This window comes from Vitis vinifera, chromosome 19, assembly GCF_030704535.1.
Source record: "Vitis vinifera cultivar Pinot Noir 40024 chromosome 19, ASM3070453v1".
In the NCBI taxonomy this organism is placed as follows: domain Eukaryota; kingdom Viridiplantae; phylum Streptophyta; class Magnoliopsida; order Vitales; family Vitaceae; genus Vitis; species Vitis vinifera.
Window position 1 is genome coordinate 548,262 of NC_081823.1, and position 8,993 is coordinate 557,254.

Here is an 8,993-nt window from a genome sequence, read left to right on the forward strand (position 1 = left end):
AAAAAAAAAAAATGGCTTGTGGTGATCCTCATTTGCAAGACTTAATTCTCCACGTGTTCAAAGTGGCAACCAACCTATTCGCTATGCTGCCAACATACCAAAGAATGCCACAAGATTACTTCCCATATTACAATAATGTCATTCAAACCCACTTTCCATGCAAGTCTCTTTCATACTCACCATGCACTTCCCGAGAGCACCACAAACCCATTTTTTTTTTTATGAAAAACAAACACCACAATGCTGCCACCTTCTTACCTATTCGCTATGCTGCCAACATACCAAAGAATGTCACAAGATTACTTCCCATATTACAATAATGTCATTCAAACCCACTTTCCATGCAAGTCTCTTTCATACTCACCATGCACTTCCCGAGAGCACCACAAACCCATTTTTTTTCATGAAAAACAAACACCACAATGCTGCCACCTTCTTACCTATCCGCCATTCTCACTACCATGCGCATGGAGTTTCCATTGGTGGAATGGGGGTATATGGTAGTGAGAGAAATGGGTTCGGGTTGATGAGGTGATGAAATGAAGTCATGCACGTAGAGATTAACGTCGGGTGGAGTCATGGGTAGTGAGAGAAATGGGTTTAAGGGTTTGGTGGGTGTGAAGTTATAGGTTTGATGGAGGATAGGAGGTTAGTGAAAATGAGTTCAATAGATATGAAAGATGGGTTAGAGAGCATTAAAGAAATGGTGATGTGCATGGAAGGTTAGGGAGGATGAGGTGGTTAGCTTGGGTGTGAGGGGTGGTGAGCATGAAGGATGGAAAACTGGTGGGTATGAATGATGGGTATGATTAGTGAGTTTAGAAAATGGGTACAGTATTAGTGGGACGGGTAGTGGAAAAACAGATTGGTGGGTATTGGAAAATGAGGTCTCTATAGTAGCCATGCATGCGTCAAAAAAATAGGAAGGAGTGCATGGAGGATAAATGGAAGGATGAGTGATGGAAGTAGCAAAATGCATGGGTATGTTCGGTGTGAGGTTAAGAATGGGATGTATGATACATGGTGATGGGTATGATGGTATATAAAAAAAAAAACAGAGAGTGATGAGGTTTCCATGCATGGCATTAGGGGAATGGACATGTGGGTGATGAATGGTGTGTTATTTGTCTTTGATATCCATTATCACCAAAACATATGCAGGATATATTTATCAATTCATTTAGAACATGTTTTTATTCACATGGAACATACCCGAATCCATTTCTGAATTTTGGTTGAAGATGTATGGATCTTCTAAGGTCGAGGAGGGTAACCACCGTCACTGGATTCTCTCTAGCAATGGGAAGCGAGAGAGATTAGGGTTCTGTTCTATTAAAAAATGTGATGATATAAAATGAATAGACCTTTGACCTTTTATACCCTCCTACCTTAAGGACCATACCCATTGGGCTATTGGGCCTCACGAGTCTTAGGCCCATCATCTAAGGCTCGTGATGGCGTTTTGGCTCTACACATAGGTGGCCCATACTCTTGAACGAATCAGAAAACAAATAGTAAGATGTGAATAGCTTAGTCATGAATTATTGTTAGATATGTGAGTCCATATCTTAACATGGTGGTGAGAGAAAAATGGGTTTAATGGGTATTCAAGAAAATTAATGATATGGGTATAATGGCAATGGGTGGTTAATGGAGAGAAGGGCATGGTTATGAGCGCGTTTGTGTTGGAGTGACGTGCGTGTAATGGTGAAACAACATGCATGAAGGGTGGAAGAATGGGTATGGCGACTGTGGAATGGATAATGAAGGGTGATGAGAAATGTGGGTTTCACTGGCAAATATCAACTGTACAACCCAAAACCATCTGATACCTTTCTTCTAAATTGTCATCTTCATTATTAAACTCTAGAGACTTCTGTTCAGCCATCCGTTTGAGAAATATAACCTTCCCAAGCATTGTGATATTCAAGCTGAGATTTTTGGAATGAAAATGGGTGAGGATTTGAGCCAGCTGCTCTACCATGGGTCCTCCAGGAGACACTCTGATCCAAACGACCAAGCCAAACAAAGGAACCTAATACTCCAAAATAAAGGATAACATGAAGAAAAAAAAGAGCAAAGACAAGAGAAAACAGTATTGTTGAACCCAAGCTCCATTTTAATGAATATCAATGAGTTTTCGAAAGAAAATGGTGGGAGGACCGAATAGTCTTAACATGCAAACAAATAACATAACCATCGTGCAATTCATACAAGAGAAAACAGAGACCTAACAAAAAAAAAAACGAGAAGCAGGTTTAACACATTAAATGATCAAAGCAAGCAACCAAACATCGGCAAGAAGCTCAGTGTGACCATCAAAATAAAATAAGATAAAAGAAAAGTGAAGAACATAAGGTGAGGAATGATCAAACTTGAGCGATTCCTTCCCTGCTCCTCTCTCACGGTCCTTGAAAAGCTCACTCTCGTTTTCCCTCAGGTTCTCTTCTCTCAAACCAAATGGCCCCCAAAAATCCCCCATAATGTCTTCTCCACCTCTCGAAAAACTTACCTTCCCCATTCAAAGAAAAACCCCCCTTCTCAAAAATATCTCCTCCTTCTTTTCTAGTTTTTTTGCCCTTCCCCTGTTTCTGCCTTCTCCCGCAAGCCACTACCCGCTCCACTATGCACCATTCAGCCAATATGTCACCCTCTCCAACCACCATCATGGGCGAGCTGCTGATGTTCACCACACGTCCATGCATGGAGCTTCATGGGAGGTGTCCCCCACTCCCAATGAAATGCTCTCCAACTCCTTAATAAAAGCAAATAAAAACTAAAAACATTTGGTTCGTAAAAATGAGGTCTACAATCATTTCATATTCTTCAATTATTTTACCTTATGAAGTTAAACCCACTAACATGAACAGCTCAATTCATTTATATATTTCTTGGATTCACCACTGAAAATTCCCCAAAAAATAAAAAATAAAAATTCACAAGACAATGGATTTACAGGCCATGGATTGCTGGTGACAGCTCAAGTTTGCTTCATAGTCAACTCAATACAATTTTATTTTATTTTTCAATATAATATGGCCATGTGATGAATATCCTATGCAGCAAGAAGTTGGTTCTCATTTCTAAGACTTTCTCACCAGCCAAACATTGTGTAATGTCAAAGGTATGAATAAAAAAAAATTTCTTCTTTCTGAGTTTTTTTAAATCCAAGTTGAGGAAGTTGACTTGGGGAGTAACACCAAGTTGCACTGCTGTAGCAGTTAAGAAGATACACAATTTTGAATTTATCGTCTCCTTCAAGTCTTTGTCACCACCAAACCTAGGGATTTTCAGATAAAGTTGTCTGTACTTATTGATTAAGTTTAGTCATGGTCATCAAGTACAAGTTCCTTGCGCTTTCATATAGGTTTGTACTTTCTTTTTTTCTAATAATTAAAATTAATTTTTGGATCATGGGAAATCTAATGGAGGAAAATGACCAAAAGGCCAAAAATAATTTTTTTTATTTAATTTATTGTTAAAAATATGAAAAAAAAAATCAAATAAAATAATAAATAGTTATATTTTCAAGTACTTTATTCAAAAAGTCTATGAAAACTTTAATTTTATCATAGGAAAATGTTATTTATTTTAATTTTTAAGGTGGTATTTAAATATTATGATTTTTTTTTTTAATAATATTTAAAACAAGTCCTCTAAAATATAGATTTTTTTCTTTCGTAAAGTTGAAATGGAGGTATAATATCATCTTTCCACAAAAAAGGATTCAAAGAAGGTGTTTGAATTTTTATATTTTAGCTTAATAAAATGAAGCAACCACCCTTTGTTGATGAAGCTAAATCTTTCTATTCTAACTATATAATAAAATAATTTTTTTTTTTTAAGAGAAAAAGTAATTGAGGGTGAAAAATGTGTTTAAAAAATATTTTTCTATTTTATTTAATCAATAATATTACATTAAATATTAATATAAAGTAATATATTTAACTATATGTTATATAATTATAAGCGGTTGTGGCTCACTATGAATCACTTAATATGATTTAATAGTTTAATTTAAATTATTAAATATATTAAGTATATTAAAAAAATAGTTTGATATCTCCTTCTAACTTGTTTCCATGCTTAGAAGTATATCCATTAATCCATAAGTCTCTTTGACGAACAATCTTCAATGCTTTTATACATTTATAATACCTAAAGTGTTGTCTAAATATAATTTGACCGAAAATTATGACTTTGACTTTACCTTAGACTAAAAAACTATCTCAAATATATTAAGGAAAGAGCATCAAAGCCACAAAATCTGTAGAGAAACTAAAGATGCCAAAAACCGATAAATGAACACAAATGCTTCATAGATTGATGAGCAAGCCTTTCTTTCATACACAACTCAAACATATTTCCCAAACATACATCTTTGATAAAATTGAGAACTTTTTTCTGTAAAACCGTATGGATTACAGGACATGAAAATATTTATACAAATTCAAAGAAATACTATCCACCCACCTACATAAATGGTGTCAAAGAAGAACACAGAAGAATTGAAAACCAACATTTAATCTCTGTTCTCTCAATATTCAAAATCCAAGGTGACTGGGTAGAGATCAGGGATGGATGAAGAAGCAGTCCATGGCCTGTCTGGCATGCTCTCGCTCACACCCATGCTCTTTTCTTGGGTGTAGTAATAATGCTCCTTCATCTCCTTGAGCTTTAAGTCATCACTAGGAACACTGGGATCAGAAACAATGTCCTGAACAGTGGTTCTGCCTTCAAGCATGCTCACAACTGATGACATAGCTGGCCTGACTGCTGGAGAGACCTTTGTGCACAGGAGAGCTATGTTGATCATTGCCATGACCTCTTCCTTGTTGAAGTCTTGAGCCCAATCTGGGGTCAACTAGATCCATCAAATTCCCCTCCCCTTTTAATGAGAGTGCCTAGAAATCAAGAAAGAAAAAGAGAGCTTGTGTTTAAATCAAGCCATATGGACTCAGGTGGTAAGACTCTATTTGTTTCAACATATGCTGAATGAAGCCATGGAAATGTCACAACCACATTGAATGAGTTTAATATTTGGTATGTGATGAATGGAATGTGCCCAGCTAGCCTGCTACCCAGAAAGAGGCATGCTAATATAGGGGTTTGCTCACAGTGATCAAGGAAGGTCCCAATGACGTCTTATTGCTAATACAGTAATATCACACAATTTGTATAATTGAAGTCATTCAGGATGGGAGCATATACTACCTGCTTCTTCGTTTAAGGTTGAAAAGGAAGCAATGCATGTAAGTATTAGTAGTATTGGGGCAATTTCGATTTGTCTGAGAAAATTTTTGATCGAGAGAGTCTATTTGATTCATATAGCATCATGAACTAGGAAAATGGTCCAAGGGATGCCATGAATCAGAATATAACTTCAGCCCAAGATAGGAAAATGTAGTTGCCATGATGTGGTGACTATATTTTTATATATATAATTCAAGAGCCATGGTTAGGGATTCATGATTCAGATCCTATTAACTTCCACATTGATCAGGCTGGGAAAGCAGCCAGTCCTTGGTCGGTTCTAGTTAAGTTGCTTTACTCAACAGATCGGCAAAAACAGCAGCATGACCCGCGACTGTTATGTGGAACTGCCCATTTCAAAATGAGGTTAAAGCATGTCTTTTGGCTATAGGAAGTGTTAGACAGAACTAGTGTGAGGGGATAAATTTATTCTCTGGGTTCTCAACAGGTTTTACAGCTTGTAGTTTGAATGATGAAGCCATTCATCCTTGACGATGCTTCCCGACACAAATAACAAATCATGCTGTTAAGAATGAGAAAATTCAGAGATGACATATGCAAGAAAGAATGTTGTCGAAATTACCCAATCAAGAAGATAGATGCATTCCTCTTTTGGCCTATAAGTAGTGTTTCTTCTTCCACTGACAATTTCCAAGGCAACAATTCCAAAACTGTAAACATCTGCTTTGTCAGTTAAATAGCCCCGAAATGCATATTCAGGTGCCATATATCCACAGCAAAATGAGGGTATGATTTTACACAAATTTTCCATTTGCATGAAGGATAAACACTGGTGATCAAAAGCAAAAATTTCTAGGATGTGGTTTCCAAAGTGATATCAGTATCACTGCTTCCTATTTGAGCTAAACGGAAAGATAAATAATGATACTGAAATTATCACAGCCATAAAGATCTGGATTTCCTGAATTCTGAAAGAGTAAGAAACCATTGACATCCATTCAAAAGAAAGAAAAAGCCCATTAACTAAAAATCAGGAGACAGTGACTCACAATGCACCAGCATTCCCGGTGCTAATGTGGGTGTTATCCTCTTCATCAAGTTTGGCCAAACCAAAGTCAGATATTTTGGGGTTAAGATTCTTATCAAGCAGCACATTTGTGGCCTTGATGTCTCGGTGGATGATCTTCAGCCTTGATTCTTCATGAAGATAAGCCAACCCTCTTGCTATGCCAACACAGATCCTGTGTCTAGTTGGCCAATCCAATTGTAATTGACATTCTTCGGGGCCTAAATCATCATATCAACCAAAAGTTAGATGTAAGAAGCACTCAAATCACACAAGTTCATATACATGTAGTTTTATAGCAGAAGCAATTGAGCAAGGCACGTAAGCAGATGTGAAAAAAACAGACCAAACAAAGCACGAGCGAGGCTGTTATTTTCCATTTACTCATATATCAGCAACAACTGATTTCCTTCTATACAACAGCCATAGAGCTTCACAAGATGAGGATGTTGAAGAGCAGAAATCATGCCTATCTCATTCACAAACTCACGGTTTCCTTGTTTTGACTTGGAAGAAAGCTGCTTCACTGCAATTATGGTGCCATCCGATAAGAGGCCCTGCATTTGAGAAATAGTGTCTTCACTTCAGTATAAAGTTTTATGATAACAAACTGCTTAATGAACAGCTTAAATGCATAAAATGAGGGAAAACTAATTATTGTGCTGAATACCTTGTAAACAGAACCAAATCCAACTTCTCCAATTTTGTTGGCAGCATCCAAGTTGTTTGTGGCAGCCTTAATTTGCCTTAAGGTAAACAAACCAGTTTGCTGATCTAGACCCTTTAAATCTGTAGAAGAAGCCAAGTTAGATAAGAAATATATCTAAAAAAAAGTTGCAATTATTTCTACATTCCTAATAGTTTTAGAAGGATTTTGATGGATTATAACTGTATCTTCTACATCCAGAGAAATCAACCCTGATCAGATACCATGTTTCAGCATGAATGCCAGCAACCCAATCCACTGCTACGACATCAACAATGAAATGTTTTGATATACAACATTTTTCATAATCAATACCTTGTTCCAATGTATCTTTGCGCCTTAGGCAGCCTCTCCACCAAAGGATACCGATAACCAGGAAGACAAGAAGAATGACTCCAGCCACAATGCCAACCACAACGCTCACAGATATACTAGTACTGCCATTTCTGGAAGGAGGTATAAAATCTGCAATAAGAAAACAGGGTTAGAACAGATACGCAGATGGAATGGAAGCTTTTAGGCAAATGATGGCACAAAGAAAAACAAAATCCAACCATTAGTAATGCTGCAAAAAGAGACTAATCACAAAAAATATTTTATCAACATTATTCTTCAGAGTCAAAGTCAAATAAACATGAAAAGATGCTCAAACTGTTGGCAAATTTCAGAAGAGCAACACATAAAGAGCGATGAAATTTTCAATGATATAGGTAGCATCAAAGAAGAATCATTTGAGATTCCATATATATTAAAACAGACCTGTGCCAAACCCTTCAAAAAATAATGAATCATGTCCATGTTGTTTCCAAGTGCCCTAAAGAAAAGAGGAGTTGCGCAGACTGAACCAAGTCACTAAACTAAAAAAATGTGTAATTTGAGAAGTAGAAGAACAATACCCTTTTGCATACCAACTATTCAAAATTGTTGAACTACCAATTTTCTAAATGTTTAAGCTTAAGCTCCCTCATGTGTGGTCCCATGCCACAGGTGGAGGAACAAACAAAATCTGGATTCATATCCCAATAGACAAAGATAGACAAAATTTGGATTCAAACAAACAAAGGAAATGCAATCTGATACTCTAATTATTAAAAAGCTACTAAAAAAACATAGACAACAATAATGAATAAAAAGTAAAAGTAGTTCGGAGTTATTACCATTTAATGATATTTATATAAGTAATAATTTGAGTTTAATAAATATTATTTTTACGTTAGAATATATGAAATTCGAATGATTTTTTTAGAGGGTTTTTTTATTATTATTATTATTTAAAAGTGTGGACTAAACATGCTATTTCCATAAAATATAAATCGGTTTTCTTTGAAAAGGATTTATTCTTTCAAAGTGAAAATTAGTTTGCATTTTGTGAGAAATATTCCTTGAAAATGCCTATAAATCTATTCACTCCACACTGAACCAAGTATTGCACGCACCACGAGGAACCAATACACAAATCAGAGAGAAGAGCAGAAAACCAATAAGAACAAAACCATACCAACACACAAATCATAGAGAGGAGGAACCAATACACAACTCATAGAGAGAGAGAGAGAGAGGATTTACCTCTGCAAAGCACAGCCCTGGGGCTGCCATCTGAACTTGAGATACAAATCATCCATACGCCCATTCCTCTGGCAATTGAACTCCCTCTCTATGAATGGGCATTCCTCCGCCTTGTACAGAGGATATGTCTCATCCCTAACCCATATCCCTTGAAAAAAATCACACTTCTCCCCACTCCCAACCGCATTTCCAATACAGACAACAACAACAAAAATGAACAAAACACCCTGAACCCATGAACCCATTTCTCAATCTCAAGCTCCCCAAGAGAGAGAAACAGAGATGGGTTTTGTGTGGAATTCTACTCTAGTAAAGACCCATTGCCCATTTCCCATGTCTCAAGATTTCTATTTAATATATAGACAAAAGAAGGAGGATGTAGAAAGAGAGTAATGTTTCAATGTGGGTAAATGAGGAAGTGATTTGTCTCTGTTTTTTAAA

At 36.4% G+C, this 8,993-nt stretch overlaps 1 pseudogene; it reads right to left on the reverse strand.

Moving 5' to 3' along the window:
• Nucleotides 1–4,302: 4,302 nt before the first annotated feature.
• Nucleotides 4,303–8,993, reverse strand: LOC109121537 (probable leucine-rich repeat receptor-like serine/threonine-protein kinase At3g14840; annotated as a pseudogene).